Raw genomic sequence first — 13228 nt, 5'->3', positions numbered from 1 at the left:
TGAGAATCTGCCCGGGGGCCTGATAAAAGGTCAACGAGGGCCGTAAATGGCCCGGGGGCCTGAGGTTCCCCACCCCTGCTTTAAATGGTCACCTGATGCATCAGCTGACTGTTGGTGATGGAGCAATCTTCAGTGACCAAGCCTGAGGGAGGAGCTCTCTGGGTGCAGTGATGCTTCTGCTGGGTTCATTATCCTGGTGCCTTTATTCTGCTGTGTGATGCTTTGCGGCAGAGAAAGCTAAGTATTTATTACCTCATCCCTTTCGTGTTTGTCACTTTCCCCATGTGGTTATATCTGCAGAGGTGAGGCTAGTGCTCCTCGCCGGCCAGTGCAGTAGCCAGGGCAGAGTTAGGTGACAGTTAGGGACGAGGTGTCCTGATGGCGGTGGGGGGACCCACTTAGTGCGTTAGGGGAGTGCAGGGACAGGCTCAGGCTTGAGCTCAGGTGTGTCCCTACCTTCATTTCCCTATTGCTAAGGCCTTCCTCCCCCTTTTCCATCCCGTTGTGAATTTATGGTTCCGTCCGTTTACCGACCCCCATTAGGACGCAATACATATTGTGACAGTTATTTTCCAAATTTACACCAAATTTTAGGGGTTTTTTTTAATAAATAAATGCAAATCATACCAAAGGAATTTTACCACTTTCATGAAGTACAATATGTCACGAAAAAAAATCTCAAAATCACCTGCATCCGTTGAAGCGTTCCAGAGTTATTGCCTCATAAAGTGACAGTGGTCAAAATTGTAAAAATTTACCCGATCATTATCGTGCAACCACCTTCGGTGGTAACGAGGTTAAGAAATGCATTACACATAATCAATTTGTGTTGTTTTTTCTGCGTTTCTGTGCTTTTTTCATTGTCATTCTTTTTTATTTGTTTTCTTTTTTTGTTTGACTTTCAAGGCATTGCCTTCAAGCATTTGGAATCACACAGCTTTCGTCTATGCAATGCAATCACTCTTAGCTTGTATACAATTGTACCTTGTAGATTGTGAGCCCTCGCGGGCAGGGTCCTCTCTCCTCCTGTACCAGTTGTGACTTGTATTGTTCAAGATTATTGTACTTGTTTTTATTATGTATACCCCTCCTCACATGTAAAGCGCCATGGAATAAATGGCGCTATAATAATAAATATTAATAAAAATAATACAATTGTCTCCTACCATGTATATAATCATGTCTCTTCACTTCTGCAACATATCCTATGACTAAGAGTGCTCTATGCATCAGGTTGTGTTGTGTGGGTTTCCTCCGGTTTCCTTCCAAAAGACATACTGATAGGGAATTTAGATTGTGAGCCCCATCGGGGACTGTGATGATAATATGTGTAAAGCATTGCAGAATATGTTGGCGCTATATAAATAAAGAGATTATTATTATTAGCTATTTTAATAGTCTCCTAATGCCCATTTATAACTTGGAGGGCTGTGCTGGATTGGTATCCCCCCTTCCCACTTCTCATTATTGCTGATTTCACCAGCAGGATCGGCACCCTCCAGTAAACTCCAACAGAAATAAATACCGTTTCCAGCGTAGTGAGCTATACCCACCACTATTTTTTCTTCATACAATGTATAGGGGACCTGCGGAGGTATTATACTGTGTTTAGCGGAGCTGTGGGCCCACCATACTGTTCATAAGGGAGCTGCAGGGGCATTATACTGTGCATAGGAGAGCTGATGGCTCATCATACTGCGTATAGGGGGGTGTGGGGACACCATACTGTGTATAGGGAAGCTGTGGGGGCATTATATTGAGTATAGGGGAGCTGTGGAACCATCATACTGTATACAGTGGAGATGTGGAACCATTGTACTGTATATAAGGGAGCTGTGGGGACATCATACTCTGTATAAGGGTGCTGTGGATTCACCATACTGTGTATAGAGGACCTGAGTTTCTATCATACTTTGTATAAAGGAGCTGTACATTGGGGGACTCGGGACATAACTAAATGTTAAGTGAGCACTTAAGAAGCATTAAAAATATAGAGGCACTCAGAAGTGCACAAAGGGGCATTATTACTTTCTTGGGCAAAATGTTAACACTGTGAATTTGCACCAGGCGTTAATATTTGCTAGGGGGCAATGTTACCATCTAGAGGGTGCAAAGGAGGCATTTTACTTTGTAAGAGGCACAGCAATGGGCATTACTATGTGGGGCAGTAAGAGGGTCACCGTTTTGTGCCACACAGCAGGGGAAGTAATAGGGACACTTATGGAAGCAGCGTGGAGTACCGGTAGGTTGAGGAGTTTCTGCAGGTTGGGAATAGTCGGGGACAGTGCTGGAAATGTGAGAAGTCAGATGTGTCTTTGTTTCAGTAGATGGGAGATTGGGGGTGATAGTCCGTGCTGTCAATGTTGAAGGGTACAATTCAGGAAACATAATTGAACGATTCATATGGTTTATTCTCTATGCGTTTCAAAGTTGAACCAACTTCTTCCTCAGGAAAACCACAGATTTGAATAAAAACAACAACCAGAACAGAACAAAAAATTTAAGAATTAGGAAAAAGGGCTCCAAGAGGACTAGAGAACTCCCTTGTAAGAACGATGGGAAAAGGCATAGAGCTATGGGTGTCTAGAGAAGTCAGATACATGGTAGATAAATGTGGGCTCTATTGCCATGCACAACAGCACCAGGAAATGAGAAACAGCAGGTGTTACCGGAGCAGTGATAAAGATCTAAGATATAGATGAATCTAGAGGAAGAAATATACAATGAACTGCAATATTAATACAACCCCTGGCAAAAATTAGGGAATCACCGGCCTTGGAGGATGTTCATTCAGTAGGTGTTTAATTTTGTAGGAAAAAAGCAGATCACAGACATGTCACAAAACTACAGTCATTTCTAATGGCAACTTTCTGGCTTTAAGAAACACTAAAAGAAATCAAAAACAAAAAATGTGGTAGTCAGTAATTGTTCCTTTTTTTATCCAAGCATAGGGGAAAAATTATGGAATCACTCAATTCTGAGAAAAAAATTATGGAATCACCCTGTAAATTTTCATACCCAAAAATAACACTCGGCATTATCAAACACAGTTCAACTTCCCTGTGGGTTGCTTCAGGTCTAACTAGGCAAGTGAGTCCCAGTGTAACCCAGTCCAACATTACCTCACACACAGCGACGGCACCTGCCTTTGCCTTTCCTGCAGTCCCATATCCAGTCTCCTTAAGGGTTCCGTCCTCCGGCTCCTATAGTCTGGGGCCACTCCGTCTGATGATTGGTCTCTAGTTACAGTGCTGATCACAGCCTGTGTCTCCATCCACAATCGAAGTTCACGCTATCTCCCTTCTGGTCTCTTTCTCCTCCTGCCACAAGTCACCCAATGCACACTGCCTCAACATCCTGTAGACTGTAGGTCTATTTTTACTGCACACTAGGTCTTAACAGAAGTTTCTAGAAGTAACTGTCTCTGTTCCTAGCAGCTCACCCCTCCCACTGCGGGTTACTCCCAAGAATAACTGTCTCTGACCTTGCAGTCTGTTGCTGTTCAGACTTAACCTTTCACAGTTTTATGCAAACATTCTAACACCTATCTTTATAATGCATTACATTATCACATCTTACCTTACGCATGATGCCAAAAAACACTGCATGTGCATGCGTTTGTATGCATTTTGCATTCTTTGCGTTTTTTCAGCGCATGCGTTCGAATTTTCAAAGAATTTTGTTATGCGGCAAATGCAGTTCCAGGACAATTTCCTTGACAAAAGCCACACCCAATGGGCGTGTCTCATGGGGATTCTGTATATGTAGACCCTATACAGATGAAATCCTCATCTTTTGCTGCTGTATCCAGCTGCAAGATGGATCTTGGCATGGAGAGCTTCTATTGTAATCTGGATTTGGAATTGAAATTGCCTTTTGCCTTTGCTGTGGCTTGTGAAGAAGAAAGGAGAAGAGCAAGACGGAGAAGACGTCGTCATCGCTACTGGCAACACCCCATCATTGAAGTCCGAGAGAGCTGTGGAGCCTACCACTTGATGTACACCGAGCTATGTGAAAACCCAGAGAAGTTTTTTGAATACACGAGGATGTCTGAACAGAGCGTCGAATCAGGACTTCAATCACACCAAAAAGGTTTTCAACTGTGGAGTGTGCCTTTGGTTTGCTGACATCAAAATGGTGCATTTTGGGACACCAATCAATCTAACAACAATGACAATTGATGATGTAATCAAAGCGTGTGTTGTTATGCACAATTACTTCCTGGCAAAAAAGCGACTACAATTAGAACTTGACAAACCTGTTGATACCACTTTGCAGGATTACCGTAATCACCCTCTGAGGACTACAGTGGAAGTTGCCCACATGAGGGATAAGTGCTGCTTACTTTGTTTCGGATATTGGACGTCTTGCATGGCAAGACGATATGGTTTTATACTTTACTACTAATAAAACACCTCCAGTTAAACACCTGTTACAACGTGACTCAACAATACAATACACATGTGTGTGTTTTCGCATAAAGAGACAAAGAAAACAGGGATTGTGCAAACAAAATACAAATTTTATTTAAAAACAAACAATTGGTTTTATGTTTGGGGTCTATATGACTGTGATATATTGTGGACCTTGGGGTTAGTGAGCTGTGATGATTGAGTAACATTTGATGAAGTGGTTACAGGAGAAGGGGCAATTAATTGAAGGATTGGCTCCTGGATGGGACTGGACACATTGGGAGTAGAGAACACATTAGGAGTTGAACTGTGGGAAGGGATAGGCAAATTGGAAGGGGGACAACCAAGGGAAGGTAGTGACACATTGGGAGGTGAGGGTGGAGGTGGTAGGACCATTTTTGGCCGACATTTCTTGCTCCTGGTCTTCATTTTCTGGTGCAGCGCCAAGTCACTAGTGGGAGTCTTTCTGAGTTTCTTTGTTGTATGAAGGAGAGTTTTGGCCTCTGTTGCAGCGCATAGTGCTGGACTGTGCAACGTGGTGGATGCTGCTTGCTGCAGGAGTTCTGCACTCTGGAGCGAGATGGATGTTGCTTGCTGCAGGTGTGCTGCACTCTGGAGCGTGGTGGATGCTGCTTGCTGCAGGGATGCTGCACTCTGGAGCATGGTGTAGCTGTGAACTGTGGGAACAGGCCAGTGATGCTGTGCTTGTTGATGCTGGTAAAATGCGGTCTGGGGCTGATAGCTTCGGGACTGCTGCTGCTGTAAAGCCTGGCTGTAAGCAGCCTGGCAGGCCAACATGACGTTCAGCTGGAGTTCAGGCATAATGTTTTCTGACACGCCCCACTATTACTGAAAAAATATGTCTCGCCGGTCCCTGAAGGCGGTCAAGGTGTCTGTGGACATCCTAGAAAGGTGTGTTCACCTGAGTGAACCCACGGTCGAGTCTATCTCCAACCACCTTCATCCCTTCCTGGAAGACTGAGCTTAAGTGAATAAACTCGGGCATGACTGACCTTTCCAAGGCCCTCTGCCGCTGACGAGAAGTCGCAACAAAAAAGTGGTAGAGGGCTGGGAGAGGGGAAACCTGATGGACCGGCTGCCTGTTACCATCCCGTGAAGCCTGCCTAGTTGCTACATCGCTGGTGGCTGATTGGGACTATTCGTTGGCTGGTCGATGAGGGGCCACTCCAAATGAGGACGATCCAGGTTCTATAGTGCTGCTCCAGGTTCTGTGTGTAAAATAAAAGTAAAACATTACTAAATTTTTTTTTTTTTAAAGTTTATGTAATAGTCAGACAACAGAAAAGATACTCACATTCGCTGAGCAAGCGCAGGCCTCAGAAAAGACAGCATACGATTGTATTTGTACTTTGAAAACTTTGGAGCAGCAACACTTTTAACCCGCATCTCCTGTCTGATATTGAATATATTATATATATATATATATATATATATATATATATATCTCAATATAAATATATATTGATATTCCTTATTGAAGCGATCCTTCATCGAACTTATACTCTCTTCACTGTGAAGGGGGAAGAAAAAAAAAAAATAGTAAAAAACCGACAACAACATTTACAGCAAAACAAAGACCACATTGCAATAAAAATCCTTTCTGACCTTTGGCCTTGCATGGTCCCAATCATCCAACAGCATTCTGGCCACTTCTTCCCAGAGTCGTTGAATCAATACTGAGTCGGAATGATTACAATCACGGGGGTCCCACAACGCTGCTCGCTCTTGAACCAGTGGAATGAGTGGGTCATTGTCAATAGCATGTTGACCTTTCTCACGTTGTCGAACCCATAGAACAAATAAAATAATTAAAAAAAACTTAAGTACTACAGTTTTAAATATACAAAACTGAAAAAAAAAAAATCCACTTACAAGTCTGATAATGAAAAGAATACTTACACCCCGTCTTTTCTCCTCAGGTATTTGAACCCTGAGTGAACAGCGGTAAGTGTGACTTGTGATTCAGTGAAGAGGTATTTGGAAAGCCTTTAACAAATACCTGTGTGAATTGGGGTGAGTTGCTGAATTGGGAGTAGCTATATTCACAAGGGGTTAACTTAGGGTGGGGGCTCATAATTAAGGGTTTATAAGGGGCAGCTATTTGGGAGTCAAGTCCTTTTTGGAATTGTATTGAGCAGCAAGGTGGATTGCTGCTGAGGGGAAAAAGAAAAAAAAAAATCTTTAAATCTTCAGCTTAGCGAGTGTGAACGAGCTGAGTGTGACCTGAGCGTAAGTGTGAACGGCGGTAAGTGTGACTTGTGATTCAGTGACTTTGGATTCAGGGAGTTTCCAAGGGAGGAATTGCTGAATTGCTATCTGTGTCTTATTAATACTTTGTATTTATTTTTATTTAACGCTTCTGTGTGGTGCAATTCCCATTAGGAAATGTGCTCCACAATTGTTAATGCCATCCAGTGCACATCTTGCCACATGTATGCAATCCTTGATCAGCCGGTCGAGGGTGCATACTGCTGTGCGAGATATGAGCACATTGTGCATTTGTAAACCCAGATTCTGGATCTAAATGTGCAGCTGGCAACACTGAGATCCATAGACAATATGGAGAGGAGTCTTTTGCTCACTGAGCAGACGCTCAGTGGGATAGATGAGGGGGGGATGGTAGGATGGAGCTGCAGGACACTGAAGCAGCAAGCTGGGTGACAGTTAGAAGGCCGGGTAGAGGGAAGAGTGCCAGGGAGGCTAGTCCTGATCTGGCACACCCCAATAAGTTTGCTAAGTTGGCAGATAAGAGGTTGCCAGTACAGGGGTAGCACTGCTGCAGCCAGGCATGTCCTCTGAAAGCCGGAGGAGTGACTGCCCCAGTAAACAGGGAAATAGGAGAGCAGGGCAGGCCAGACAGGTGCTGGTAGTGGGGGACTCAATTAATAAGGGAACAGATAGGGCAATCTGTCACAAAGACAGGGATCGTGGAACGGTGTGCTGCCTACCTGGCGCTCGAGTCCGACACATCGCTGATCGGGTGGACAGATTACTGGGAGGGACTGGCGAGGACCCAGCGGTCATGGTGCACATTGGCACAAATGACAAAGTTAGAGGTAGGTGGAAGGTCCTTAAAGAGGATTTCAGCGAATTAGGCTGCAAGCTCAAAGCAAGGACCTCCAACGTGGTATTTTCCGAAATACTGCCTGTGCCACGCCAGAGAGGCAACGGGAGATTAGGGAGCTTAATAAGTGGCTCAGGAATTGGTGTAGGAAGGAGGGGTTTGGGTTCCTGCAGAACTGGGCCGACTTCTCAGCTGGCTACAGGTTCTACGCTAGGGACAGGCTCCACCTCAATGGGGAAGGTGCAGCTGAGCTGGGGGAGAAAATGGCTAGAAGGTTGGAAGAGTGTTTAAACTAGGGATTGGGGGGAGGGTATTCAATTTATAGGAGGGGAAGATAGTGCAGATAGAGACCTGGGCACAAATAAGGAAGTTGGGCGTGGTGGTGGTGGCATGGGGGGTGGGGTTAGAACAGTTAATAATTTAAGAAAGAATAGAGGTACAGAGAGGAACATCAAGTGCATGTATACTAATGCCAGAAGCCTCGCCAACAGAATGGACGAATTAGAATTAATGTTGTTGGAGCATAATTATGACACGGTGGGGATATCTGAAACATGGCTGGGTGAGAGCCATGACTGGGCTGTTATCTTAGGCTAGGGTCACATTGCGTTATGTGACCGCATTTAACGGACTACGTTTCACCGCGGCATAACGCAGTGTAACGTAGTCTGTTAACGCCGTCATTGCCTGTAATGGCGAATGCATCGCTAGCGCCCGCCCACATTGGGCGTGCGCTAGCGATGTGCCGTCATTTGAGTGACGGCCCACGAATGCTGCAAGCAGCATTCGCGGTCCATTCCTTGCTAGCGCAGATCGGGGATCTGCGCTAGCGGGATCGGCTAACGTGATCCCTTTTGGAACATTGCGTTAGCGCAGTCCGTAGCGCTATGCGCTAAACGGACTGCCCTAACGCAATGTGACCCTTGCCTTACAGGGCTATAGCCTGTTTAGAAATGACCGTACAGATAAGCGAGGGGGAGGGGTGTGTCTGTATGTAAAATCGTCCTTAAAACCCATCCGGCGTGATAATATAGGTGAATTTAATGAAAATGTAGAGTCCTTGTGGGTGGAGATAAGGGAAGGGAGAAAAAAAAAATTATAAATTACTGATAGGGGTTTGTTATAAATCTCCAAAAATAATGGAAGCAATGGAGAATAGCAAAGCAAAATAGATGAAGCTGTGACTTAAAGGGAACCTATCACCCCGTTTATTAAAGATTAGATAAAAATAGTGTGAAATAGGGGCAGAGCTGGGCTTTACATTAGTGCCTCTTTGGTGCCTTTACACCCCCGTTAGGCTGCCGAAATACCTTAGTGAAGTGGCCGTTTTGTCCTGTCACTCAAGCTGGTCAGGTCGGATGGGCGTGGTCACAGCGCTGTTTGTCCCCCAGGATCCTGCTCATCATTACGTTGGTGGCGTAGTGGTGTGCGCATGTCCAGCAGATGAATCCACTGCCCAGGAGATGAATAACGGCGCGGTCTTCGCTATTCAGCCGTTTACCGGTGGGCGCGGCCATCTTTCCTGTGGCCGCGCCTGCGCAGATGGAGCGCTCTGCTGCCCGGGGCTTCAGGAAAATGGCCGCCGCGATCTCCATCTGCGCACGCGCGGAATCCCGCGGCCATTTTCCTGAAGCCCCGGGCAGCAGAGCGCTCCATCTGCGCAGGCGCGGCCACAGGAAAGATGGCCGCGCCCACCGGTAAACGGCTGAATAGCGAAGACCGCGCCGTTATTCATCTCCTGGGCAGTGGATTCATCTGCTGGACATGCGCACACCACTACGCCACCAACGTAATGATGAGCAGGATCCTGGGGGACAAACAGCGCTGTGACCACGCCCATCCGACCTGACCAGCTTGAGTGACAGGACAAAACGGCCACTTCACTAAGGTATTTTGGCAGCCTAACGGGGGTGTAAAGGCACCAAAGAGGCACTAATGTAAAGCCCAGCTCTGCCCCTATTTCACACTATTTTTATCTAATCTTTAAAAAACGGGGTGATAGGTTCCCTTTAAGGAGAAGTCATTATTATGGGGGACTTCAACTACCCTGAAATAGATTGGGGAACAGAAACCTGCAGTTCCAGTAAAGGTAATCGGTATTTGACAAATATGAGAGACAATTACCTTTCACAACTGGTTCAGGACCCAACAAGGAGGGGGGCACTGCTAGACCTAATATTAACCAACAGGCCAGACCGCATATCAAATATAAGGGTTGGGGGTCACTTGGGGAATAGTGATCACAAAATAATAAGTTTTCATGTATCCTTTAATAAGATGGGTAGTAGAGGGGTTACAAGGACACTAAACTTCAGGAGGGCAAATTTCCAACGGATGAGAGATGATCTTGGTGCAATTAACTGGGATGATATCCTGAGACACAAAAATACACAAAGAAAATGGGAGACGTTTATTAGCATCCTGGATAGGACCTGTGCACAGTATATACCGTATGGGAATAAACATACTAGAAATAGGAGGAAACCAATATGGCTAAATAGAGCTGTAAGGGGCGAAATAAGTGACAAAAAGAAAGCATTTAGAGAATTAAAGGAAGTAGGTAGTGAGGAGGCATTAAATAAATACAGAAAATTAAATAAATTCTGTAAAAAGCAAATCAAGGCAGCAAAGATTGAGACAGAGAGACTCATTGCCAGAGAGAGTAAAAATAATCCCAAAATATTCTTTAACTGCATAAATAGTAAGAAACTAAAAAATGAAAGTGTTGGCCCCCTTAAAGGGAACCTGTCACCTGAATTTGGCAGGACCAGTTTTGGGTCATATGGGCGGGGTTTTCGGGTGTTTGATTCACCCTTTCCTTAGCCGCTGGCTGCATGCTGGCCGCAATATTGGATTGAAGTTCTTTCTCTGTCCTCCGGAGTACACGCCTGCGCAAGGCAATATTGCCGTCTTAACGGTGTCTAAAAATCACTAAAATTGACAAATCTCCGGGCCCGGATGGGATACACCCCCAAGTACTCCAGGAATTAAGTACAGTCATTGATAGACCATTATTTTTAATCTTTAAAGAGTCCATAATAACAGGATCTGTACCACAGGACTGGCGTATAGCAAATGTGGTGCCAATATTCAAAAAGGGGACAAAAACTGAACTCGGTAATTATAGGCCAGTAAGCTTAGGCTCTACTGTGGGTAAAATCCTGGAGGGCATTCTAAGGGATGCTGTAGTGGAGTATCTGAAGAGGAATAACCTCATGACCCAGTATCAGCACGGGTTTACTAGGGACCATTCATGTCAAACTAATTTGATCAGCTTCTATGAAGAGGTAAGTTCCGGACTGGACCAAGGGAACCCAGTAGATGTAGTGTATATGGACTTTTCAAAAGCTTTTGATACGGTGCCACACAAAAGGTTGATACATAAAATGAGAATAATGGGGATAGGGGAAAATATGTGTAAGTGGGTTGAGAGCTGGCTCAGGGATAGGAAACAAAGGGTGGTTATTAATGGAGCACACTTGGACTGGGTCGCGGTTAGCAGTGGGGTACCACAGGGGTCAGTATTGGGCCCTCTTCTTTTTAACATATTTATTAATGACCTTGTAGGGGACATTCAGAGTAGAATGTCAATATTTGCAGATGACACTAAATTCTGCAGGGTAATCAATACAGGGGAGGACAATTTTATATTACAGCATGATTTATGTAAACTAGAAGCTTGGGCAGATAAATGGCAAATGAGCTTTAATGGGGATAAATGTAAGCTCATGCACTTGGGTAGAAGTAATAAGATGTATAACTATGTGCTTAATTCTAAAACTCTGGGCAAAACCGTCAATGAAAAAGACCTGGGTGTATGGGTGGATGACAAACTCATATTCAGTGGCCAGTGTCAGGCAGCTGCTACAAAGGCAAATAAAATAATGGGATGTATTAAAAGAGGCATAGATGCTCATGAGGAGAACATAATTTTACCTCTATACAAGTCACTAGTTCGACCACACTTAGAATACTGTGCAGAGTTCTGGTCTCCGGTGTATAAGAAAGACATAGCTGAACTGGAGCGGGTGCAGAGAAGAGCGACCAAAGTTATTAGAGGACTGGGGGGTCTGCAATACCAAGATAGGTTATTACACTTGGGGCTATATAGTTTGGAAAAACGAAGGCTAAGGGGTGATCTTATGTTAATGTATAAATATATGAGGGGACAGTACAAAGACCTTTCTGATGATCTTTTTAATCATAGACCGGTGACAGGGACAAGGGGGCATCCTCTACGTCTGGAGAAAAGAAGGTTTAAGCATAATAACAGACGCGGATTCTTTACTGTAAGAGCAGTGAGACTATGGAACTCTCTGCCGTATGATGTTGTAATGAGTGAGTCATTACTTAAATTTAAGAGGGGACTGGATACCTTTCTGGAAAAGTATAATGTTACTGGGTATATACACTAGATTCCTTGATAAGGCGTTGATCCAGGGAACTAGTCTGATTGCCGTATGTGGGGTCGGGAAGGAATTTTTTTCCCCAATGTGGAGCTTACTCTTTGCCACATGGTTTTTTTTGCCTTCCTCTGGATCAACATGTTAGGGCATGTTAGGTTAGGCTATGGGTTGAACTAAATGGACTTAAAGTCTTCCTTCAACCTTAATAACTATGTAATCTGACGATCTTGGGAAGATTCATTTCTCATTGACTGCTCCTGTCCTTCCGCACTGGAAGGTTCCTGTAAAGAAAATACATGATTTACCACATGTGTAGTATCGCCAGTCTATACACACCAATCAGTATATCAAATGTGATTACATAATCAGTGTCATGTCCACCCTGGGAGGCAGTCAGGTCTTCACTGAAGGACATGTTTGAAGAGCAGGCAGCAGTCAAGTGAAACACTATGGAAAGAACAGATAAGAAAAAATTAACTTGTTAAAAGAACCAAAGCAAAAAAAATAAAATATTTTTTAAGGCCAATACTTACATTACAAGCAGCAGTCCAACAACACAGCAGGCAGCATAGCACCTGAAAAACAGCACAACACGAGGACAGCAGCACCGCACAGTCTACAAGGAAAAGAAAGCAAAACATAAGACACAAAGTGACGAAGGGTGTGAAACTGGGCAGAGCAATATAGTACACACACTCATACTTACACAGGAGCAATCCACAACAGGTAATCATGGATAGGAAGGAGCAAGCCAGGAAAAACACACAGTCTAGAAGGAACAGAAAACAAAACATAAGTACATAGTACAGAATGCAGTGAAAGACAGACAGACATTTGCAAAGCCTCTATACTTACATCCAGAGTCTTGTGCTCGCCTCCATAGTCCTGATGGTACTGGACTTCCTGTCTCCAGACCCCCTTTTATACAGCAGGTGGTGCCATCATTTCCTGGACATGACCAGTGTGAAGTACACATGCGTATTGAACACATGCATATGCATGTCCTTACGTACCAATGTGTTCCCATAGACAGTAATGCGTTGTTTTCACGCACTCATCCACATGCGTATGTCTGCACTAAATTGACGCCTCAAAAAGTGCAACATGTGTTCGCCGCACACCGCAAAACGACGCATGCGTACGCATATCCCTGAGTACACCATGTTACACATATGTATGCAAGATGCATGCGGATCGGTACGCAGGTATACGCTGCGCACACATACGCAATGTCTTAGCCAGTAATTGAGCAATGTCATTTTTTTTCAAAGTGCATCCCCCTTGGAAAGGCAAGAGGTAGCAGTGGGTGCCTAACATGCCGACAC

At 44.5% G+C, this 13228-nt stretch overlaps 1 protein-coding gene and 1 long non-coding RNA gene across 2 annotated transcripts in view; one reads left to right on the top strand and one right to left on the bottom strand.

The window, feature by feature from the left end:
• The window catches only part of LOC143767327 (uncharacterized), a 760398-nt gene that overhangs the window by 439762 nt on the left and 307408 nt on the right, over window positions 1-13228 (top strand). The window lies entirely within an intron of this gene.
• On the bottom strand, window positions 12049-12519 carry LOC143767337 (uncharacterized). Its single transcript, XR_013213698.1, has 3 exons — window positions 12437-12519; window positions 12265-12350; window positions 12049-12184 (listed from the first exon to the last, which is right to left on the bottom strand). It is a non-coding gene; the product is annotated as an uncharacterized LOC143767337 (long non-coding RNA).

Source organism: Ranitomeya variabilis, chromosome 4 (assembly GCF_051348905.1).
Source record: "Ranitomeya variabilis isolate aRanVar5 chromosome 4, aRanVar5.hap1, whole genome shotgun sequence".
Taxonomy (NCBI): Eukaryota; Metazoa; Chordata; class Amphibia; order Anura; family Dendrobatidae; genus Ranitomeya; species Ranitomeya variabilis.
The sequence above is the reverse complement of the archived record's forward strand: the minus strand, read 5'-3'. Positions and strand labels throughout refer to the sequence as shown.